The sequence below is a fragment of the Nicotiana tabacum genome, chromosome 3 (assembly GCF_000715075.1).
Source record: "Nicotiana tabacum cultivar K326 chromosome 3, ASM71507v2, whole genome shotgun sequence".
Classification (NCBI taxonomy): domain Eukaryota; kingdom Viridiplantae; phylum Streptophyta; class Magnoliopsida; order Solanales; family Solanaceae; genus Nicotiana; species Nicotiana tabacum.
In genome coordinates this window covers 169,110,007-169,136,364 of record NC_134082.1, presented here as the reverse complement: position 1 = coordinate 169,136,364, position 26,358 = coordinate 169,110,007, and the positions used below count along the sequence as shown (strand labels likewise).

The 26,358-nt window shown below is 33.9% G+C and overlaps 1 protein-coding gene and 1 long non-coding RNA gene across 5 annotated transcripts in view; both read right to left on the bottom strand.

The window, feature by feature from the left end:
• The window catches only part of LOC142177967 (beta-amyrin 6-beta-monooxygenase-like), a 183,179-nt gene that overhangs the window by 120,778 nt on the left and 36,043 nt on the right, over positions 1 to 26,358 (bottom strand). The gene's annotated exons all lie outside the window — the stretch shown is intronic.
• On the bottom strand, positions 16,631 to 26,053 carry LOC107803107 (uncharacterized). 4 transcript variants are annotated; one of them, XR_001651949.2, is made up of 5 exons: positions 25,856 to 26,053; positions 25,414 to 25,733; positions 25,246 to 25,267; positions 18,426 to 18,587; positions 16,631 to 16,873 (listed from the first exon to the last, which is right to left on the bottom strand). It is a non-coding gene; the product is annotated as an uncharacterized LOC107803107 (long non-coding RNA). The 4 variants fall into 4 exon arrangements; XR_001651947.2 differs by lacking the exon at positions 16,631 to 16,873 and having other exon boundaries at positions 18,082 to 18,587; XR_001651948.2 differs by lacking the exon at positions 16,631 to 16,873 and having other exon boundaries at positions 18,082 to 18,587; positions 25,414 to 25,486.

Here is a 26,358-nt window from a genome sequence, read left to right as displayed (position 1 = left end):
CGGGCGCCGCCCGAACATACCAACAAGTCTGAAATCATGAAACGAACCTACTCAAACCTTCAGAACGCCCGAAACAACGCTAAATCTAAGAATCACCCCCTAAAACCAATTGAATCAAACTTATGAACTTCAAGTTCTTAATTTTCCTCTAACAAGCCGAAATGCCCTTAAACTACTTGGATTGACACCAAATTTTGCGGGCAAGTCTCAAATGTTATATTGGACCTGTACCGGGCTCCGGAACCAACATACGAGCCCAATACCCATGTGATCAATCATTATTTAGTTTGTATAACAAAGGCACCCAAATACCCTCAAGTGTTGTATGTTAGCCTTATGCTTATGAATCATAGGGACGTTTATCATTCAGAACTATTGATAGCAGTCTGTTATTGGCCCCAATACCTCAAAGGATTTTCCCCTTGAAATCTCAAGGCTCTTGTTACCTCCAATATGTGTCTATTCTTCCCCTCAGCTATTCCATTCTGTTGAGGAGTATAGACACAAGTTCTTTAATGCATAATTCCATGACTCTGGAAAAGAGCACTGCACTCATTGTTCAAAAATTCTCTTCCATTGTCAGATCCGAATGCTTTGATTGTTCTATTAAACTGGTTCTATACCAGTTTGATGAAATTTTTCAGCACAACTATTACATCACTTTTTAGTTTCAACGAGTATAACCAAGTCAATCTAGAATGGTCATCCATTATAGTACCTCATACATCAATATATAATAAGTTGAAAACTTCATCAGTTCTGCTAGTACTGTGTGGAAAGGGCAGCTTGGTGTGTCCAGCTAAAGGAGATACAATACATTGTTCCACCTAACTTTTACAACTACTCTGAGAAAAATGATTTTTTTTTCAATTTTTCCATGTTTGGTTGGCTTAAATGTTTTGGAAAATATTTTCCTCATGGACTCATTTTTCTCCAATTGGAGGAAATATTTTCCCTATCAAGAGAAGGGAAATCTTTTTCCAGAACTCCTTCTCAATCTTTTCCACCCTATTCTCCATCCCCGCCAACCCCCACCAACCCAACCCACCCCAACCCCCACCCACCCCCGCCCCACCTCCACCCTAAATAAAAACATATTAATAGTACTTTCTTTTCATATTGGAGCTAGATAGATATTTTTTTTCATTTCAACGAATGAGTTTTTTTTCATGATAAAAAAAGTATTTTTTTTTCATTTTAACAAAAAAATACTTTCTTTTCATGATTTTTTTCATTTCAACCAAAAAGTATTTTCTTTTCATGATGTTAAAAAAGTATTTTTTTTTCATTTCAATAAAATATTTTCTTTTCATGATGTAGAAAAAATATTTTCTTTTGTTTCAATAAAATGAGTACTTTATTTTCATGTTATAGAAAAAATACTTTCTTTTTCAACCAAAAAAAAGTGTATTTTCTTTTTAGTTATGGAGCACAAATTACAACATTATTTTTGCGTAAAAAATAAAGCAGTACATTAGTTTCTTTGGGTTTGTGTGAATTTTTAGAGACTTGGGGGAAGGGGGGAGGGGTGAGGAGAGTAGCATAAAAAAATATTTTCCTAAAAAATATACTCTCTAGCCAAACACTAGAAAATATTTTCCGGAAAGAATTTTTCACTCACCAACCAAACAAGGAAAAATAAGTAATAAAACCACTCATTTTCCATAAAAATATTTTCTAGAAAAATATTTTTCATGAAAAACATTTTCCTTCGTACCAAATACACCCTTAGTGTCGTTACTGAAGCATGACCTAGCCTAGTATGCCAGAGTTTAATATCATGTTTCTCCTTGTTTGCAATCAAGCTAGTTATCTGAGTAGTACTGTATTTAGCATAGACTTGAGCAAGCAGATAGAGTCCCCCTCTCTCCTTACAAATCCCCCTCACCTTCCCACTGCAAAGATCTTGGAACACACAAAATTCAGAAAAGAACGGAGCTGAGAATCTCAGTTCCTTTGTGAGTTTTGATACTGATAGCAGATTATATTTAAAATCTGGGATGTATAGCACATTGCTCATTACTTCCTTATCTATCAATTTACAGGATCTTGTGTGAGTTACATGTGTAAATGAACCATTAGGCAGGCTAACTCTTTTATCTTTTGGATCATCTATTTTAATTGTGTTATCCAATAAGTTCAAATAAGTAGTCATGTGACATGTTGATCAAGTATCTATGATCCATTCCTTGTTGCTAGATTCTACCAAAAAAGCAGTGATAGCTTCATTACCTGAACTGTCAGTTATATTTTCCTTGCTAAGCAGTTTCAAAATCTGCTCGCATTGTTCTGGTGTGAAGTAAGGTCTTCTGATCCCTTCAGAGTTCATCAGTCCCTCTGTTGTATTGGCATAGCTTCTACCCTGTGTATCTTGTTTCTTGTTATCATTCACAACATTGTTAGCTGTATTTCCTCCATATTTCTTCTTAGTTTTGAAATCAGTGGGATATCCAATTGCCCCTGCGGAGAATTTAGTTACACCCTTTTCAACTCTCTTTATTCTTTTTTAAAGCCATTTTCATCCTTTTCTTCCGTGCTTTTGCAAATTTGTTCTACTGAAAGCGGAGAACTTGTGCTTTTTCTTTCTTTTGTTTCCTTTTAAGCATACAAGTTTTGATTGAGTTTTATTTTCCTTATTCGTGGTGTAAATTAAATGATTTTCATTCTTCAGCGTATTTTTGGGATTCTTAAGCATGCCAGTTGCAGTAGGCTTAAAGAGGTTTGAGGTGTGAAGTAGAAGGTATTTGGTCTTTTTGTAACAATTCCTTCACGAAAGGAGCTGCCTTGCTCAGTCTTTCTTTGGAAAATGAAATATTTTGAATAGTGGACAATATTACAACAACATTCAAAGCAATCCCTTCAATTCCTTTGGAAAATAGAGTATGCATGATGCTCATAAATGCAAAGCAATTCACACCTTTTTCTTGAAAATCCAAAGGAAGTTCCTGCAGCTTAATTAAACCAAACAATATTAATAAGTTCCCTGGAAAATAGAGCATGCCTCAACATAAAAAGAGAAGTTCTAGAACTTTATCCAAAATTTACAAAATAGTAATATAAACTTATTTGGAAATAAACAAACAATCAAGGAGGACAGAATGGAATTAAAAGCTACTGCATTTAGCAAAAGGTGTTTTCTTTTAAAAGAACTTGAAACTTGCAATATGTAAAATAGAATTTCTTAAAAATAAGCTTTATCTGCTTCTTCATCATTGTACGGACAGAAAAGGGAAATAAAATTAAAGAAACCCACATAAGCAACTAAGATTATCAGATAAAAAAGTGGTGGTACCAAAGGATCCCAGGGCTTGTGAAGCAGTGTCCAGCCTAGGCTTTCATGCATCTTGTTCAATCTAGCACATAGAACAGTACTAATCTTAAGCTGTTTTTGTTCAATTTATTGGATTTTTCATGTAATTATCTATTTTTAACCGCTAATGAAGAAAGCTTTAAGAGCTTTTCAGTTTTCTTTGAGAGTGGCTCTTGTTGATACATGCAATCAGTACCAATACACCCTTTTAAAGTTCACAAAAGAAGTTTCAATTTTATAAGAAAATAGATTAAAATAGCTTCAAATTCAGTCACTTCTATGTTCTTGAAACTATTCCTTATTGTAAACATGTATTTTTTTACCCTTCCCGAGACTTTACACATTTTAGCGTTTAAATAATTAGTTTAGTTCTAATATCGCTATTTTAATTAGTTTTGATTCTTTTACTTTATTTTATCATAAAAAAATGAAAATTACAAAAATATTTTTCTTTTATTTAGCTAATTAATATTTTATCTAGTTACTTTTAATTTATCTATCTTACATAAAATTTAAAAATACAAAAATAGTTCCACTATGTTTTTAGGAATATTATTTTAATTTTACAACAATTTTTCTATTTTTATCTTTTAGTATGATATTTGATAAATACCAAAAATAGACTTGTTTTAACGGTTAGTTTTATTTTAATAGTTATTTTACATTAGTAGGATTAATTAGTAAATGGGGTAGTATTTTTAGTCTTGTCAAGGAGAAAGAATAAAATTTGGCCTCAAACAACCCATTTTTTAGGCCTAATTTTCGGACCTTTAGCCCATAAATTCAAACCCAATATCCCTATGACCTAAGAAACCTAATTATTAAAGGCCTAATACATACGGAGACGCTTAAAGTTGGGACGATTTTTCATTTAGACACCTAAACTCAAAGATGTTCCTATTAAGCACTTATACTACCCGAAACTTATTCCAATTGAGCACTTCTTGCTGAGTTGGCACATAAAGTGAGTTTCACCCAATATAGGCGAGTGAATACTCAAAAAACAGATTTTTTTTTATTTCCTTCTTCTTCTCCCTCCCGTAACAAAGCTTATCCCCTTACAATGAGTCTCAACTTGCTTTCCAATAAATTTATTGTTCCAAATCAAACATCAAACTCCTTGAAGACAAGGAAATTGAAGAAAATAACGCTTGATTCGAAGCGGGTTGTGTTGATTTTTAAAACTTTATTGGGTCAATTAGCATCTTTTAGATCTGTTGCACTTAGTTTTGGACTTAATTAGAAATATTCTAGATTTTCGCTTTTGAGTTCTTGCCAAATGGAGAAGACATGGATAAAATTTTTGGTGATAGTGGAGTGAGGATGAAGAAAGGGTGGTTAGTGGTGGCGGGTAGTCCCCATCTCCTCACAGTCAGAATCCGGCGGCCTCATCCTCTCCAAAAAAACAACGACCCCCATCTTCTTCTTCAACCCTAAGAAACCAGCTGCACCCCATCTACTCATCTCCAGCCGCCACCGAAACAAACGAGGCACTACCACACTGCCGCTGGGCTTCTGCATTTTTTCAAAAGGAGGACCTAAATCACTCTAGTTTGGATTCGATTGTTATAGATTGAGTTATATTGTAAAGAAATTGTAGAATTCAAGTATAAAAAATACCATTGTCATACACCTTTCCTGCAATTTGTTTGTAATTTCTAGTTACCCAACTTTAAAAAGTAGAATTTCAGCCTTTGTCCTCCATTAAAAGGAAAACGAAGAAGCACTAATTTATCTCTTTGTTGATGGATTTGAGGATATGCTGTATTTTTGGTGATTCAAAAGATTGAAGGGTGAAGAACACACATGAACATATAGTGAAGCTGCTGAGTTAAGTAGTGTTTTTAGTTTTTTTCCTTTTTTATTACTCAAAATAATATATGTCTTTTTTTATTTGTCATTCGCCACGTTAGCAGCGAATGCATTGCACAAACTTTATAAGTGCTCAATAGGAACACCCTTAAGTTTAAGGGGTCGTTTAGTAGGAGATATTAGAAAAAATAATGCAAGCATTAGCTATATGCATTACTAATACCTTGTTTGGTACCTTTTTTCAACTTGTGTATAACTAATACTTGTATTATTAGTTATACATCATACTTGGCATTATCCTATGCATAAGTAATGCATAGAAAACCATGGCATTAGTACCAAGGCTTTAATGCATGCATTAGCATGATTAAAGATAATATTGTCCTTAAAATCCCTTAAAGTTAGAGAATATGGAGAGCATTTTTGTAAACAACTATTTTTTTTAAAAAATTATGCAATGCATTATAATTTTAATACACCACACCAAACAATAGATAAAAAATAATATTTGCATAACTAATGCTTGCATTACTAATACATGCATTATTAATACACATTATTCCGCACTATGCTTATACACCCTACCAAACGACCCCTTAAGTGTTTAAATGAGAAATCAACAACAACAACAACAACAACAACAACGACCCAGTATAATCCCACAAGTGGGGTCTGGGGAGGGTAATATGTACGCAGACCTTACCTCTACCCCGAAGGGTAGAGAGACTGTTTCCAGGAGACCCTCGGCTCAAAAAAGCAATAGGAGATGACATATTAGTACCATAAAAATGCGTAATAAAAATAACAACAATATATAAGAGATATGAAATATGAAATACAGAATACGAAATACGAAATATGAAATAGATGGCTGGTATAGTACAACTAGAAGGTAAAGCCCTGCTTCAATAGACGACCAATGACATTCCTAGTCAAACTCCTAACTGGATAGTCTCACTCTATTGTGCTGTAGAAATATTCACACTCTCCCCTAACCTACAACCTTAATGCTCGACCTCCATACTTCCCTATCAAGGGCCATGTCCTCAGCAATCCTAAGTCGCGCCATGTCCTGTCTGATAACCTCTCCCCAATACTTCTTAGGTCTTCCTCTACCTCTCCGCGTGCCCACTACATCCAGTCGCTCACACCTCCTCACCTGTGCATCAGTGCTCCTCCTCTGAATGTGCCCGAACCATCTGAGTCTTACTTCCCGCATCTTGTCCTCCATGGGGGCCACACCCACCTTCTCTCGAATATCTTCATTCCTAATCTTATCTATCCTCGTATGCCCGCACATCCACCTCAACATCCTCATCTCTGCTACTTTCATCTTCTGGATGTGTGAGTTCTTTACAGGCCAACATTCAGTCCCATACAACATGGCAGGCCTAACCACTGCTCTATAAAACTTACCTTTTAGTAACGGTGGCACTTTCTTGTCACACAAGACTCCCGACGCTAACCTCCACTTCATCCACCCCACCCCTATACGGTGTGTGACATCCTCGTCAATTTCCCCGATCCCCTGAATAACCGATCCAAGGTACTTGAAACTACCTCTCTTGGGAATGACTTGAGAGTCAAGCCTCACTTCAACTCCCGCTTCCATCGGCTCAACTCCAAATTTGCACTCGAGGTATTCCGTCTTCGTCCTACTCAACTTGAAACCTTTAGACTCAAGAGCATGTCTCCAAATCTCTAGCCTCTCGTTGACGCCGCCTCTTGTCTCGTCAATTAGAATAATGTCATCAGCAAATAGCATGCACCATGGAACCTCCCCTTGAATATGATGAGTCAGTGCATCCATCACCAGGGCAAATAGGAATGGGCTGAGCGCAGACCCTTGGTGCAACCCCGTAATAACTGGAAAGTGTTCAGAGTCGCCTCCTACTGTCCTAACCCGAGTCTTAGCTCCATCATACATGTCTTTAATCACCCTAATATAGTTACTCGGGACCCCTTTATCCTCTAAGCAGCTCCATAAGACCTTCCTAGGAACCTTATCGTACGCTTTCTCCAGATCAATAAACACCATGTGGAGATCCTTCTTCTTATCTCTGTACTGTTCCACCATCCTCCTAATAAGGTGGATAGCCTCTGTGGTAGATCGTCCCGGCATGAACCCGAACTGGTTGTCTGAAATAGACACCGTCCTTCGCACTCTCATTTCTACCACTCTCTCCCAAACTTTCATGGTATGACTTAGTAATTTGATGCCCCTATAGTTGTTACAGCTCTGGACATCACCTTTGTTCTTATACAACGGGACCATTGTACTCCACCTCCACTCTTCAGGCATTTTATTAGTCTTGAATATAACACTAAACAATGCAGTAAGTCATTCCAAGCCTGCTCTACCCACACACCTCCACAGTTCAACCGGAATTTCGTCTGGCCCGGTAGCTCTGCCCCTTCTCATCTTACGCATTGCCTCCATGACTTCATCGATCTCAATGTCCCTACAATTACTTAATTCATGGTGACTGTCGGCATTCCCCGATTCCCCAAGTATAATATCCTGATCCCCCTCTTCACTTAGAAGTTTATGAAAGTAGGTTTGCCACCTCCTCTTAATCTGGCTATCTCCCATCAAAACTTTGCCGTCATCATCTTTTATGCACCTCACTTGGTCCAGATCCCGAGTTGTCCTCTCTCTCGCCTTAGCGAGTCGGAATAACTTCTTCTCCCCACCTTTGTTCCTTAGTTCCTCATACAGACGAGCAAAAGTTGTCGTCTTAGCCTCCGTCACTGCCATCTTCGCCTCCTTCCTAGCTACCTTATACCTTTGACTGTTCTCTCTCTTCTCCTCTTCGTCAGTGCTCCCTACTAACCTTAGGTAAGCCGTCTTCTTTGCTTCCACTTTACCTTGGACAACCGCATTCCACCACCAATCTCCTTTGTGTCCACCATAGTGACCCGTAGATATCCCTAACACCTCTCTCGCCGCCTTTCTTATACAGTCCGCCGTCGTCGACCACATTGTGTTTGCGTCCCCACTACTTCTCCAAGCTCCCATTACCGATAACCTTCCTTCCAACTCTTTAGCTTTATCCTTAGTTAAGGTGCCCCACCTAATCCTGGGGCGTCCTTGTACTGACCTCTTCTTCCTCCTTATCCTAATACAAATGTCCATCACCAAAAGCCTATGTTGCGTAGAGAGGGTCTCACCTGGGATAACCTTGCAGTCCTCGCACAACCTTCTGTCGCATCTCCTGAGAAGGAGATAGTTAATCTGAGTCTTCGCCACCGAACTTTGGTAAGTAACCAAATGTTCATCCCGCTTCGTAAAACTTGAGTTTGCAATGACTAGATCGAAAGCCTTGGCAAAAGGGGACTTAGGACACAAGGGCAGCCAGCTTCCAAAAAATTGAAAAAGAAGATCTGACTCCGATAAAAAATAAACAGAGAAGAACAGTAGCGTTCTCCCCAAAAAAATGGCTGACTGACCATACCCACGAGATTCATTCTCTCGTTCACTTAGAGAGCAGCAGACCCGCCCCTCTCGTTTTGGTTGAATTTTGGAGAACAGAAAATTTCCAGGAACAAGCAGCTTTCTTCTTCAAAAAAGAGCAGCAAAACCAGCACCAAACTACACGAAAACAGTCCCAAAAATCAGATCCAAGACACTCCCAAAATCCACCCCAACACCCACGAACGCAGCTGCCGAGCTTCAGCAAAAAATGGGTTCCCTCAGCTGAAGCTAAAAGGGATTCGAGAGTCGAGTGCGAGGTTGCCGTCGGTGGATTCCGATCGTGGTAGCTAGTGTTGGGTCCGTTTGTTGAGTTGCAGAAACTTTAAGTTGGGGTTTAGTCAATAAAGGTCCAATTCTTTACTTGATACTCCTCTAAATTTCATGTTTGATTTTGGTGGTATGATTCTGACGATGCCTCCGATGAGTGATATTTAGTTTAATTGATAGTATTTGATTATTGTGACTCAATGTTTTGCCTTGTTGAATATTCTGGAATCTTGTTGTTTAATTTAATTTGAGTCGGATGCCACTAAGTTAAAGAGCTAATAGATTCAGGTTTCGGACGTTGCACTATTCTTTTTATAACACCTCCATCTCCAGTTAAATCTATTGCATCACCCATGTTATCTAACTTTTCAGTAACAGTTCAATTTCCCCGGAGAAATATAAGGAAATTTGACGGCAAGAGGACAGCTACTCCGGCATCATCTGAAATTGGAGAGCATAATCAATTCGAATTTAGATTGAATGTTATTGATTGATTTATATATCTTGCTCTGTTTAGCATAATTGATCCTTCACTTGTTGATTGTTGAAAGAAAAGGATGGAAAGTTTAGGTGAAAATATAGCAATTTCAAGCCTTTTGTTAATTTGTTTAAAGATTCATGCATTATTTTACTAATGAATTCGTAATTTTCCAAATTGTTGCTACTCACTTGTATGTGGAAAATCTTTATTAGCTAGTAGGAATACTTTAATTAAAACTACAAGTTTTAATATACGTGCGTATCACGTCAATCCATAAAGATTATGTAAATATTATTAAATATTATTAAATATTATTTTGAGATATAAAATAAATAAATATATAAATAAGGGTAAGTTTTTTACAATGTTGAAGTTAATCGATTTAGCAAGCTTAATAAAAGAATAATTTTCGGCCCACCTACCTCAGACGTCTTATTTACGTTTTACCTCCAATTCACCAAGTTAAGTGATTATCTTATGTCTTGTGTGATTAATTAGCGGAATTTATTATAAAGAAAGTAATAATAAGATTATAATAATAATTTATTCATCTTTTATATTTTGTTAGAATTAACGTTGAAAAAATCTTTATATTTTGTTAGAATTAAGAAGAATATTGAGAAAATTGTACATTATTTTAGTTATATAAATATAGATGACCAAATTAAGAATATCTTACCTTGTTTCCAGTGAGTTATATATTTATGTTTCTTATTTGTTCCATTACTTTTCTCTATTATTTTCACAAAACTAAACTTTTAGAATTATTCATAGTAGTATAAATTGTTATGGTCAGTTAAGAGTTATAGATAGTCAAACTATGGTCAGTTAAGAGTTATATGTTTACCGTCAGAAAATATTAAAGTTATGAGTTATATGTTTAATTCTTTAATGATAGACTGCAGTAGGTTGTATATATAGTTTTTCATTTTTTTTATCTTTTTCTCCCATATTGTTTAAAATATTATCTTTTACAATTATTCATAGCACGATATAATTTTTTACCGTCAGAAAATATTAAACTTATAGGTAATCAAAATATGGATTACACTTTAAATATTTAACGATAAAAGTATGTTTTTTTGAGAAAATAACTATATAATTTTACATATATACAATAATTTAAATATTTAAATATTAGAAAAGAAGTGTACATCCAATTGGAACTTTGAAATGGTTATCAAAGTCATATATGTATGTTCGTAATTTTTTTTTTTGTCAAATTAAAATTTATATTTAACCAATGGAAATATTTACATCCGCTAGCCCATGAGCCTCTAGAGCTAGATCCTTTACGGTCTTTCTATTCTCATAACTACAGTTATGTACTTTTCCTAATCTCTTCGTGATTTATACATTGTTTCCGCTAGGATATCTATTTAACTGTTCTAACATTGACTTCCATTTGCTCATGTTCTGGCCTTTGATATGCAGCTGCAAGGCTATTTCTCGAACCTTTTCTGCATATGTAATACACTGGTTCTGAAATCTTCTTTTGTTCCTCTCCATCCATGTGTAATAAACTGTTGCTGCAAATAGAAATGTGAGAACTTGAGCTCGTGGTCTGCTGTTGTTTGTCCTCTTGATCAACCATTTTAATTCTTGTTCCCAGCTTCCAACATTGTGCTTTTTCTTTCAACCAGCCTACTAATGCAGCCCATATTGATCTAGCATAAGCACATTCAAAGAAAAGGTGATCCAGCGTCTCTTCTTTCTGGCTAGTGCATAACACACATTCCTTCGGCACATCAATCTTCCATTTTGCCAGTCTATCCACTGTTGCTAACCTTTGGTTGAGAGCTAGCCACAGAATAAATAGATGCCTTGGTATAGTAACATCTCCCAGCACAAGATTCTTCCATGTAACTTTCTGAAATTGAGACCTTGCTGCTATATACATTGTCTTGATGCTAAACTTCCCTTGCTTGGTCTACATAAATAAAAGAATAAGTGAATATTTTAATTTATATAAGGTAAAGATTTAATTAATTTTAATATCCTACGTATTAGGATTTCTTATATAGCACTTCAAAGTTTTAGTTGATTTAAAACTCCTAAATATTAGAAGAAAATTTAAATGATGATTTTGTCGAGTGTAAACTCCATTTTAAAGGGTAAAAAAAAGCGGACAACATTTCGCTAAGGTTAGGGTACGAGCTTTTGATAAGTACATAAGTTTAAAAAATCACATAGATATTACTCCTGTTGGTCCACTTTAATTGATTTTTTTATCGTTTGATATTAAAAAATTCACCTTTGAACATTAATTAACAATAAATTGACCATATTAATCTTAAGACCATATTAATCTTAATTTGTTCAAATACAACAAATACTACAAAGGCAATTTTCAAAAAAAAATTAATTCCTTCTTGATACCTGAAAAAATTATATATTATAGACTACTAAAAAGGCCAAAAAATTAATTAAATTGGACCAGAGGGAGTATCAAATAATGTGTTTGAGTTATAAAAGTTAAAAAAAATTATAAGTTTCTAAAAATAATGAATGTTGACCCTATCCAGCTATAGCTCAATAAAGGAAGTAATCATATCCCATTAAATTCTGCAAATGCCTTATTGTGATTTTGAGGATTTTATGAGAATCTTTAAGAAAATTGTACTGAAAATAAATAATATAAATATATTTTTCAAACTATTATTTAATGATTTGATGAATAATATATATCAAGAAATTTAATCTTTAATCTTTAGAGTTTTGGAAATGAGAAGTTTAGCTTATAGCTCTTAAATATTAATTTGATACATGACAATACAAAATCTAAAATTGACTAACGTTTTGTTAACAATTTACAATAAATAATTAATATATAAAAAAATGGACCGGTCATTTGCTGGAATAAATGCAAACAAAGAAAAAGTTAATTTAATTATGACAACTCAAATAGAATACAACTTATCTTTTACTATTTCATATTTATTACTTCAAATTTGCATTTTATCAATCTGACCCTCATACTATATTATATTGATTTTTTTATTTCTTTCACTGTCAGTGCTCTTTCTATAAAAATAAATTTATGTACCCTAATAAAGAGTTTGTAAACTTGAAAATGTATTTTTATTTTATGATAAATTTGAAAAAGAATTTAATAGGATTCTTTAGCTAGTTAGTTATATAATTTAGATACTTAATTATTTATTCTCAATATAAATGAAAATAATTCATAGTATAAGTATATACTATGAATTCTATGTTCCAAAGGATTAAAAAACTAATATGATCATATTTTACTTTTGAACCTTTATATTGAAGAATAATTAGTGTTGTTGACTCTGGTCAACTACTTTTATGAACTCTCTTTTTCCTTACCTCTTTTATATCTTTTATATTTTTAAAGTTTGTTATTTATTTTAATTATTGAATTTTATATTTAAATACTATATAAAAATATTTTTTGGGTTAAAAAGTAGCAAAAATTTGATATGCAAGTGTATTATGGTCCATATATATATAGGCACACACATGCAAAGAATTACAGTAATGTTATATTATCCAAATAAATAAATAAGGTATATTAGATAATTAAAATATTAAATAATTTTAAAGTCCTATATTAAGACTTCTTACATAGTTAATTAATGAATGATTTGATAAATAATATTACAATGAATTTCAAAAAGGGATAACTCTCTAAAGTATTAACCATTATATTACGTCTAAAACTAATAGATTACAATTATGTTACATCTTCTCTAAATAAATAAATAATTTATATTAGATAATTAAAATACTAATTTATTTAAAATTTCTTACATGATTCAAAGGATAACAAATTTTTAGTTGATTTTGAAAATGGGATAAATTTTTAAAGTGTTAGTCACTGTTCTACGCATAAACTTTGTACCACTATCCATCATAATAGTGTGCTTGGTAATATATTTGTTGTTATACATACTTTTACAACTTCTACAAAATCTAAATATGGAAAAATAATATTATTCATTTAAAGTTCTAAATATTAGGATTTCTTACCTAGTTCAAAAAAGGAAAAATTTAATAACTAAAATTTTATTTGATTTAGAAGTCCTAAATATAGGAAAACAACTAAATTACAATTTTATCCAATATGAAATTAGTTTTTAAAGGGTAAAAAAAGCGAACAATATTTCGTTAAGGGGTTTCGTGCTTTTAATATAGTATATATATGAATAGATTGATCAAAATTCTTAATATTAGCCATCTTAAGTATGAAATATTTGACTGTAGCGTAGAAGGAATTACAATGGTGTTTGGATTTTTTTTTTTGTCAAACGGGAGAAATTCTCTTTTAAGTTTCAACCCAAAATCTCAAAAGGCATAATTTTTTATTACTAAACGAAAATTAAATTGGATGTAAAGAAGGTAGCCTCAAAATTTTTAGAATCTTCTGACTAAGAAAGAAAACCTGCAGATTAGTCACAGAAATCCATATTGAACTACATTAGGCTTTAAATGTGTAACATCTTTTAATCCAAAATTAGCATATTCTTTTACTCCTAAAAAAGTTGAATTGGATGGTCAATAAGAAAAGAAAAAGACATTAATGAAAAATAATTCTTCCAAAACCCATATAAAACATTTAAAACAAAAGCCAAAACAAACTAAAACAAGAAAAAACTTCAAAGATAACAACAATATTCTATAGAACGATCGGAAAAAGTATAAAGAACTCACCTACTAAGGAGCAATCACATATCGTTGGCAAATACTACAAATTAGCAAGTCTTTTTATACTATCAAGTCAAATAATATGGAAGGAATAAAAAATATATTACATAATTCAAATAAGAAAAGAATTTATGTAAAGAAAATCATAGTTGATTTTGAATTCCTAAAATATTTAGATTTTCTACATAGTTTAAATAAGGAAAGAATTAATAATTAATAATTTAATTGATTTTAAACTAATAATTAAATTACTAGTTTATCCATTGTGGAATCTATTTTTAATGGGTAAAAAAGGCGAACGACATTTCGCTAAAGGCCTTCGTACTTTTAATATAATATAGATAATTTATCAATCTGGCGAAGGTTAGTAATGACCAATCGGGTCAAATTTTGTAAATATAGTATAATAAGAACTTTGAGCTGTTAACATTTTCCCGTGATTAATTTTTTTTTCCTTTTTCACAATTTCACTTCCATAATTCTCATGCCTCACAATAATCTCAAAATTAGTTCAGAAAAACCAATCGTGAATATCGTAGCTTGCTTTAGGCGCGATTAATAATAAATTATCGAGACTATGAGTACAATTCTCGTGGCATGATCGTGATACGTAACCCCAAAATTCGAGTGCACGTTGGCGTGACTCGACCATCAGACATTTAAAATAAATAAATTATTGCGACTATGGGTACGGTTCCCGTGAAATAGTCATGAAACGTAAATCCCATTCAGATACCCGACCACAACTTTAAATTTTTAGTAATAAAATAAATATGTTGCAGATCGCGGGTACGATTCCCGTGACGCGGTTTGCAATGTGTACCAAAATGACAAGTGTACAACAATCGTGACTTGTTTCAGAAATAATTTCATAAATAATTAAAAACGGGTTAAAAAGTTAAAATGCACAATAGGTTCAAAACATGTAATAATTCAGATAATTAGGTCAATTATTAATAGTTGATCGACCGTGCTAAAACCACGGAATCTGGGAATGTCTAACACTTTCTTTCGGGTTAACAGAATTCCTTACCCGAATTTTTGTGTTTCGCAGACCGTAAAACAGAGTCAAAACTTCCTCGATTCGAGATTTTAAACCGGTGACTCGGGACACCATAAATTATCCCAAGTGACGACTCTGAATTTGAATAAATAATCCCGTTTCAATTTATGTCACTTTAATTGGAAAAACTCCCCTATATCCCTGCGGGTAGAAAAAGGAGGTGTGACACTTATTACACAAATACAAATTTTATACACTATCTTTTGTACATTTTGTATCTAATTTATACATAGTAAAAATAAATTTCATACAACTAATTATATATTATACAACTTATTTACAACTTTCATACATTATTTTTACCCAGTTATATACAACTACAATATTATACCACTTAAACACAATTTTTATACAAATTTTATACAATACATTTTTTGTATATTTTGTATCCGATTTATACATAGTAAAAATAATTTTCATACAACTAATTATATATTATACAACTTATCTACAATTTTCGTACATTATTTCTACTCAGTTATATACAACTACAATATCATACAACTTAAATATAATTTTTATACAATAATATTGTTCAACTTTTATACAATATTTAAATAATATATATATATATATATATATATATATATATATATATATATATATATATATATATATATATATATATTATTCCACAATTTTACTACAATCTCTGTAGTATAATGTATGTCATGTTTTTTTTTCTTCTTCTTTTTTTTCTTCTTCTTTTTCGAGTTTCAATCTGAAATTCAGCCAAAATCAAGTCTAATCTTCACTAAAACACCCTCAAAATTGAGATATAAACTCCAAACCATATTTTCAATTGTTTGCAACACCACCCAATCCAAATAAATAATGGTTTTTGAAAACCCAAATTCGAATTTAAAGCTTCAAAGCTTTTTAATGGCTGTCAATGGTGGAATTGTTGTTCTCTTTTCCTTTGCTTTACATTACTGGAACTAGGGATTGAGAGATAGAGAGAGACGTAGAGAGAATTCCTAATTGTTTGCAACAATACCCAATTCAAACAAATAATATTTTTTGAAAACCCAAATTCTAATTCAAAGCTTTAAAGCTTTTTAATGGATGTCAATGGTGGAATTGATGCTCCATTTTCCTTTGCTCTACATTACTGGAATTAGGGAGAGAGATAGGGAGAGGGAGAGAGGGAGAGGGAGAGAGGGAGAGAGAGGGAGGGAGAGAGAGGGAGAGAAATAATTGATTCATAATATAAAGGGATACTCATTTAATTTCTAAAGTGTATATAATTGGTAAATTTGTATATAGGAGGTAATTAAATTGAAACTTGAGTAGGGAAGGTAATAAGGTTTCCAATAGTGTATAGGTATGTAAAAATCCCCTGTAGTTTCCCTTGGTTCCCTATAGTTGTTTTCTTTGAAAAATATTTAAACGCGCTAAGGGATTTATGTACATCTAAAGAGTTGGTTGAATTAAATAAATTCAGATATTGATAGGACTTAATTAGAAAGGAAACTAGGTGGTTATTGCTCATGCCAGCACGGGCCCAATATTACTTGGTTTTGTGTGAAAGGGCTGATAATAAAAATTGATGCATGTAAGTTAGTATCTAATTAGATAAGCAACACTACAACACTACATACACACTAATTGCTGGATATTATTTATATACATTTTGAATCAAAATATACATTCTTTATCTCTATGGTAGCATCATATTAGCATATGCTTAAAGTTCAAAATGTATATTCTTTTTCAGATTCTTGCAGGCAGCAGAAAATACTTTTCGGCTGAAGCTCAATGCCTTCTTCTTAATTTTTTTTAACCAAAAATTACCTGAAATAAAGAAGCAAGACAATAGACATTCGTCAAAGTGAAGGTGTCAAGCGGTCAAGGTAGAAGAAAAGAGGACACGTTCAGATGGTAGCAGCCTTCATGAATCTCAACAGATTCAATTTGGAAAAAACAAAAAGACAAAGTAATTTAAGAGAGCAAAGCATTATGGAGCATGCAAAATATATTATCAGAATCTTTTCTGAGTATTTAACCCAATTAATTCTATAAGATCAATAATGTCACCAAATCTAACAATGTTTGGACAACGGAAGATATAGCTCATCTATGTGCAGGCAAATTCAAACAGACAAATTCAAATAGACACAAGTACCAGAGACGGGGTGAAAGGAACCTGCTATTTATATTTGTTCAGCCTTACCTATCTATCAAAATCATAATTCTGGCCTTTAGATACTGATTTTGTGAACCATTAATTGTTTTTATCAAGCCAAAAGCTCTCAATCTCAAAATGGCTTGAACAAGGTAAGAGTAAAAGAGCTTTCTTGAAGGAAATAACAAAGAGTAAAAAGCTTAAGCTTTTGCACTACTCTTACCTCCTTGTTAGAGCTAACAAATACTCACAATCTTGAAGCAGAAAGGATAAAATTTGACCAACAATCATATAGTAAAACATGATAGTACCTTTTACCAAGAGGAGAAGAGTAATAAATATTAACTATGTTGCTCTTAACCTTACAAGAGAAAAAATTATCATAAGAAAATACAAAAAGACACAGAGAAAAGGTGAATAGGGCTAATAATAAAGTGAAGGAGGTGGAGGAATAAAATGCTTTCAAATTTAAGTGTTTAGAGATCAATTGATATTTGTGCCTTTATTAGGTTAGTATTTTTCACTTTTCTAAATTGTTGCTTTAAGTTAGCATTTTTGTGGATGATAAAAAACTTTTTGTCAAGTACTCGCACTTCATGTAGCGAGAATACCTTGATGCTACTATAAAAACACAGTCAAGAAGAGCTTTTCAATGCAAATCCAATAGCTCTTTACAAGCTGATTGATTATGTTGTTATTGTACAGAGATTAGTGACGGGAAAATGGCAGACCCACAAAAGAGCTGCATAGCATACCCCTTTCAACCCCTAGTTGCGATAGTTGTTTTCAAGGGATATCATAGTTTAATTTTGATACTAAGTATCTTTAGTAAGACTGCTCGAAACTAAAGCCGGAGAATATAGAGCATATACAGAAGGAAACAAAAATGAATGGACCTGGATCTTAGAAGTTAAAAGTACTGAAGAGTTTGATGTGTAACCACATGGACTAACCTAATAGTACAACAACAAAAAAGGACTGCAACAACATCTAGAAAAAGAGCAACAAAAGTAGTTCCAATCGCATCCAGAGAAACTTTAAAGATATTTGTAGTAACATCCAAGAAGCAGCAGCATAAGTGGCTTCAACTGCATCCAGAAACATCAGCAGAAAGTGGATCCAGTGGCAACCCAAAATAGTAGCAAAAGACCTTTCACTGGCGAGTGGCGACCAAACCAATAAATAACATTCAATCGAAGTATCTTTTTTAGATTGACTTACCTTGTTGCAAGCTTGCTCTTTGATTATTCAAAAGTGGAAGACTGAACCTTGTTCGTTGTAAATCTTCTCAGATATATTATAGGCATGTGATCGTTGTAAGACTGTATATCAATGGTATATCCAAGGACAAACATTGTATATTCAGCACAAGGTGCGTGACACCTGCAATACCAGTTATGGTTTATCGTTGTGTAAGACTATACATTAAAAGGTGTATCCAGGCACAATAAATAAAAGTTGTTTCTCTTACTTCGAATTCTGATTCCCCATCTCTAAGAAAAGGAAAATATGCGGAGATACGGAAATACTTATATCCTAATAAACCTTATGACTTAGACTCAGAAAAACACTTATATCCTAATGAATCTTATGACTTCGACTCAGCATGAACTTTTTCAGATAATATTCCCAGACAAATTTTTTGATGGGAAAGTGCAGTGACTATTATTTTGACTCCAAAATTTGATGCGTTTAATGTGTGCAACACATTCATATGCCAGTCATTCCCATCAAAAGACAAAAATGCAGCAAAGTTTTGAGAATATTACACAAGAATATGGATCAAAAAATTCATTTTGTGCAATTATGTTGCTAATGTTCCTGGCATATAACAACTTAGGACAAAAATCCATGGTTACAAAAGTGAATATTCAGTAAGACTATTCTACTAATCCAGCTTATAGATAATTAAAATTTTCATAGATGTAACATTTTAAGTAAAGAAAGTCTATATCAATGCACATAAGTCTCCAACTTCTCTAGCAAAAATATATTCGTTATCGCTCCTAATAAAATGTTCTATACAAACTTTGCTTTGTGGTAATTACTCTCTTGTTGATCCTATCGGGTAAATGACATTATTCATAAGTATATTTTTAACACATTTACTTCATAATAGGGTAAACTAATTAGGTACTATATTTTAGGGATTTTTTCATAAAGCACCATCTTTTAAGTCTAATTAGCCATTTATAGATACCCTTTGCTATATTACGTATTATAGATACCTTTTATATTTTTATACAATGTATTTTATGTATTTAAGCTATTGTATTCATTAATACAATAAAAAAAATAGGCGTAAAAACTGGAATTCCAGCTAAGTTTGACATGTATTTAGTTGTATTCAAGCGACATTAACGTTAAATACAGAAGGTTAAACTGGTTAAAAACGGAAGGAAATCAAATCACATGATATTCTCCTAATTTAACTCCATGAATTAAGAAAATCAAATCACATGATATTCTCCTAATTTAACTCCACGAACTAAGGAAATCAAATCACATGATATTCTCCTAATTTAACTCAACGAACTAAAACGATCCCTCATTAATCTGTATTTGAAAGATACATAATAAATATTATAGCTGAATAAAGAGAAATACATATGAATAATATAGTTGAGTAGAACTGTATACAGTTGAATACAACAAAATACAACTTAATTCATCTGAATAAAACACTTGAATGCAACAAAATACAACTGAATACAGCTGAATAAAACTCTTGAATGCAACAAAATACAACTAACTTCTGCTGAATAAAATAGTTAAATACAACTGATTAAAACTGAATACAAGAGAATACGCATAACTTTTTAATACATCTAAAATATATAAATTAATGCTACTGAATACATGTGAATACAACTGAATACAAATAGGCGATTTGGGCGATCTAGAGAGAGAAGCAGCCTGATGGCTTCGCCGGCCGGCGGCCATCCATTAATTCCGGCTGGTCAGCCCCTTAACACATCTGCCCAACCTCCTACAACAACTACAAACAATCCCCAGCCCTCAAATCCCACAAACGAAGCCATGAATTACGCAAAAGCTGTGAACCCTACTTCAACGACCACTGCCAAGCAGAATCGAGCCGCTACAGTTGAACCAATTGCTCTTCAAATCAACGAATTAAACTTACCCTAGGCGATTGTAATGGAATGACAATGGAGGAGAGCTAGAGAATTTGGGTGGGAGGAGAGGTATGAATCGTGGGTTGAGGGAGAAAGAGTAAAGTGTATGCAAAAAGAGAGAGAATGTGGTTAGTCAATTTTACTGTGATTATGTGAGAGAAAAGACTAAAAAGGAGAGAGAAAAATATTATTTAGCATATATGGTTGTAAGCACGTGATTTTTGCTTCACGAACAATCACTCCAAAAGAAAAATATATGTGTGTGACAAATGACCGCGCTGTACAAATCTTCGACTTTACATAATACGTGCTGTTGGTCATTTGTGGTTCTGTCCATGTTTTTTTAATTTAATGTTATCGATCAAAATACAAAATATGTGTCATTAAAAGAAAATTCACAAAAAATATATATGCATTTCTAGGTTGTAATTTAACCATTTAAAAGTTTTTTTTATATGTGTGTGAATAATGGTGTTAAGTATTGATTAATGGGTATTTCAAATTCATTTTTTGTTTAGTTGTATTTTAAAATTAGAAAACAAAATAAAAGAGTGCAAATTATTTAAGAAATCGGATTGGGCCTATTTATTTCAAAATTTTTGAGGCCCAGAAGCAGCCCAAGTCAGCCAGCCCAAGACCCATCCGCAGGTCATCAAAACGACGTAGTTCAATACCAAGACTACGTCGTTTCAAGGACTGCTCATCTCAGCCGTTCCAACCAATCCAATCCAACGGCCCAGGATCCCCGTCATTAACTCGTTTTCAAACCCGACCCAAGAACCAGTTCGAACCGACCCCCCAACCAAGGCCAAACGGTGTCGTTCCGCATTAGGTGAATGATCCTGGCCATCAATTTCGATTCATCCAACGGCCAGGATCTAATTACCCGTTACATATATAAACCTAACCCTTTACCCAGCTCCCCTATACGAACACCCCCCTTCCGTCGTCCCCAAGCTCGAACCCAGACCTCCCATTAGGAACCCTAGCCGCCCCATCTCCCCTCGCCATTAAAGCCGGCGGCATGGACGTCGGTGACCACCTCCTGAACACCCTAGGACCACCTCACCACCCCAAACCCGAATCTGTTACCCCTAGCCTCGAATCACCTTCCTTCATCTCGAATCTTCATTTGAAGATTTGAGTCGAACTCTGACCTACACCAAACCTCACCATATTCGTACCAGACACTCCCCTGACCTCCCTCGTGACCAAACCGAGCTTGGTTTGGTCCGAATCTACCCACAACTCCTAGAATCTCAAATCTGAAGAGCCAAACCTTAGAACACCAGAACCTGGGGAATCTGACTTGTTTCATAGAGGGTTTGGGGTCTAATAGACTTCATTCAAGGTGTTTTCGGTTGAGAACACCCCGATTAAAGTCTGTTCGGCTTCAAAAGGCCAAATCTGATTCGGACCTGGGTCAACTTTTCTTAAAAAGTTTTCAGTAAGTTTTTCTTTTCTTTTTATGTTTCATTTGCATGCTGATTAAGTTTATTAGCATGTTTCTGTTGTGTTTATTTGGTTTTTCTGGTATTTTTCTTAAATTCCTTCCACCTCTGACAAAGACATTTTACTTGATTGTTTGTTCTTCTCTGTATGTGAATACATCTGGTGATATACATGCTCGTCAATTAGATTTGTTCGTCCAATAGTTAATTCATATAGGTTCCCAGTAATTGAACAAAAGTTGTCTGAAGCCATTCAGGACCCTGTACGTATTGTTTATATGAACGACTGATTATTACGTGTTACGATTAATATAGTCGAGTCGATGTATGTCGTCAATTAGTTTCAGCCATTAATGGTAACAACTTGATTCATGCTGTTTGTTTCTGCTGTGATCGTATTTGAATTCCATTAGGAACTGAATTGTGTTGCCTATTGATTTTGTTCAATTTGAATCAAAAACACATTTAGGGGGTAAGTTATAATGGCAGTTCAGACTTTGGTCTTAAATGGATGGCATGTTTGCTTGGTTTAGATTGTGGGTAGCATGTGTATGGTCAGCTGTTAAGGAATTAAAATAATTGGACAGCATGTGCTGTCAGATTATATTCCTGCTACCCATACTTTGGATAAATAAATAAGAGATTAGGACACTTTAACAACAAAATAGAGAGGGGCTGTCAGGGATCTCATGGGAGGTCTGGTTATTTAAAATAGCTGAGTGGAAAAACAGCAGGGAGGGGGGAATTCTGAGTTGTCAAACAGACTGTAAAGTGCTGAGTTTAGGCTATAAAAGAGGCAGACCTTCCATTAGAAGGGGAGATTTTTAGAGCCTGGAGAGAAGGTTTTCTTAAAAAAGCTTGAAAGAAAGAAACATAAATTCTCAGAATATTGTAACCAAACACTGTCTGAAACCTACATAAGAATTCAAGCTGGTAAAAGCTGTCTTGGCCAATTGTTGTTGTTTATTTGCCAAGTTATTTGTGATCATTGCATTGCTGTTGCTATTGTCGTGAATATTCTGGTTTTCTCGGTTGTTTTCTACTCTGTTTTCTGGGATTTTCTGCGTGGTGCTTTATCACTTGAAGGCTTCATAATTGAGGCTGGTTATTGTTGTTGGTTGTTGTTGTTGTTGTGTTTGCTGCTTGGTTGCCCGTTGCTGACATCTTTCTTCTTCTCCTGCTTTTGTTCCTCTATACCAGGTACACGACTAATACTGTCTATGTAACTTGAAAGTTTGAGCATGAATACAAAAGAGAAGATTTGAAGACGTTTAGGTCCACATGTAGTTGTTATATCGAGTGTCATGTAGAGTGTATTGGTTTACATTCTTATTAGGTACTGGAGTTGGTCATTTCATATAGTGAATGTAAATGTAGGATAATTTAATATCATATGGTGTGTAATTTGACAGATAAGAGGATTGGCAGTATAATAGGCTATAACCTGGAAGTGAGTTGTGTTTTTGTGATTGGCATGTCCTTAAATGTATGTCAAAACATAAAACTATCCATGTTAGTTAATTTCGTTTCCTTTTGATAAACTGTCTCATTATAATTGTCGAACCACACCCTTATAACAAATAGCACAAGTCTGCGTTCCTCAACCTCACGGGGGCGAGCCTAGGTCGAAATAGACCGGGCAGGCTCGCATCGGATAAACAGTAGCCCAGGTCTGGCCCATCCCGCATGAGCTGGATTTGGGCCCATAATGTTCGATTAGCTGTCCGTGCGCATAGCCACGTTTTTCTTGTTCTGAAAAAGCATTTTGAATCCTGCTATAAATAACCTGCAAGCATGTAATTAACTAGGGCTATCTCTGTTTTCAATTAGTAGAGACAAACGCGACAAGAAACGTAGTTGCTATAGGATATCCTTTTAAAATAAGGACGAGATGAGCCTCGACAAATAAAAACGCACAAGCTGCGGGGCCCTCATTAAATGTATATATCGAAGCATTCAGCTTCCAAGGCGGGTCGTTTAGCAAATCTCACGACCCCCCCGGAATAATAACGCGATAGTCTCTTTTAGGCGCGCCTTTAATAATCTATCCTCTTAAACTCGGGTGTGAATTTCATGCGACCCAAATCCAAATCCCAAAACATCAAATAAAATATGTTCCGGATTGTGGGTGCATTTCATGTGACGCAGTCCAAAGACATGTTTTAAGCGATGTTCACATTCTTTTAAAATAATAATAATAAAGTGGTAAAAAGTTAAAATTGGCACATCGGTTCATAATTGTATAAAAATCAGATAAATAAGCCGAATATGACAGTTGAGCGACCGTGCTAGAACCACGGAGCTCGGGAGTGCCTAACACCTTCTCCCGGGTTAACAGAATTCCTTATCCGGATTTCTGGTACGCAGACTGTAATATAGAGTCATTCTTTTCCTCGATTCGGGATTAAAATTGGTGACTTGGGACACCTAAATCTCCCAAGTGGCGACTCTGAAATAAATAAATAAATCCCGTTTCGATTGTCCTTTAATTGGAAAAAACTCCCTTGTACCCTCGCGGGAGAGAGAAAAATATTATTTAGCATATATGGTGCCTTAAATGTAGGATGTAACTATAATTAGATATTTGGCTATAAAGTATAAAAGGTATCTATAGGATGTAATATTTTAAAATGGTATTTATTTAAAATAAATAGGGTACTAAGGTTTTCTATAGGGTGTAAACATTCCTATATTTTTTCCTCTAGTAGCTGCTGTAAGTATGTTGGCTTTGCACCTAATCGTTCATACATTAAATATCAACAATTAATATACTATTCCGATGGTAATAAATACATATCTGTATTTATAATTGTATGCTATCAAGAATTATATATTGTCAAAGCATATAACTTACACTCATACAAATTATACTTTTGACAAAGAAGATAACGTATTTTTAACAGGCAATCCTTATTCTTTAGATTAATTTTTTACTTTTCATTACCGATTATCTGTAAATTGTCTTTTAATTGTGATTGGTAGAGTGACAGTCAATATAGAATTAGAAACTTTGACGAAGTACTTTTGGGTCTTACTTGTTATAGTAGACACACAAAATGCCAATTTGAATTATAGCCATTATATTAACCATATGCTAGCTTTTAATTAGTGTTTGCAGGGGAAGTGCGTGCATCTATCTGAGCGAATTGATTTTTTACCGCAAATTGAGTTCTCAAGTGACCTATCAAGGTCGCTATTTTTCGTCTCCATAGGCAGTAATGGCTACACCAACAACTACCTTAAGCCTTCATTTTATGACTCTAGCAAATGTTACTCTCCTAGATCTTTTGCTAAACTTCTCACTGATACACTTCTTCAACAGTTTCAGGCAAGCCCTTCTACATCTGGAAATTGCCACCAAATCTAAGTACAGAATCCATCCTCTATTCTCTGAAGATTATGGAACTACATCGAATTTTAAAATTAGAATTTGGATATTTAAACTATACTGACCTGTTGTTTTAGATGAAATTGGCTAACACAGTCAACCAAAAGATTCCAACCATAATCAATAGAGATACATGCATTCCACAATCAGAAACCCAAATAAGTCCGATGCATACTAAGTATAGAGGAAAACAAACATTTGAGACAGAAAGAAAGGAAAGAGAGAAAGTTTACCTTTGTTTCCGGTGAAGAGCTTTTAATAGTCTCTCCTTCCTGACTTGCACTCTTCTCCCTCATGCCTTACTATCTAACCCCAAGTTTCATATCAGATTTAAAGAGCATCAAGAACAAAATGGATTGGAGTATATTTTTGAGAAACTGAAGAGACGGGAAACAAACAAAGGAATAATATATGGCTGAGTAAGAAATGAAGATGTGTTGGCTGCAAAAATAAAAGCTGCCGCAGGGAACAATATCAACTAAGTAATTGAAATGACTAAATTACCCTCAGGTTTGAATTAAATTCCACGAAGCACACACGTCGAAACCTAGCTCTTTAACAGAGATACATGCATTCCACAATCAGAAACCCAAATAAGCCTACTACATAGTCCTGACTAAATATAGAGGAAAGCAAACACTCGAAACGGAAAGAAAGGAAAGAGAGAAAGTTTACCTTTGTTTCTGGTGAATAGCTTTAAATAGTCTCTCCTTCCTGACGTGCACTCTTCTCCCTTGTGCTTTACTATCTAACCCCAAGTTTCATATCAGATTTAAAGAGCATCAAGAACAAAATGAATTGGAGTATATCTTTGAAAAACTGAAGAGACGGGAAACAAACAAAGGAATAATATACGACTGAGTAAGAAATGAAGATGTTTTGGCTGCAAAAACAAAAGCCACCGCAGAAAACAATATCAACTAAGTAATTGAAATGACTAAATTACCCTCAAGTTTGAATTGAATTCCACGAAGCACACACGTCAAAACCTAGCTCTTCTAATCTATTTATATTGGACGATACTGTAAATTAAGTTAATTTCCTATTATTTAGAACTTCAAAATCAACTAAAATTTTGATTATTAAATTTTTCTTATTTTAACTTTGAATAAACTCCTAACATTTAGGTTACATAAATTTTTTTTCTTATTTTATTTGTGTAAATTAATATAGCTTCT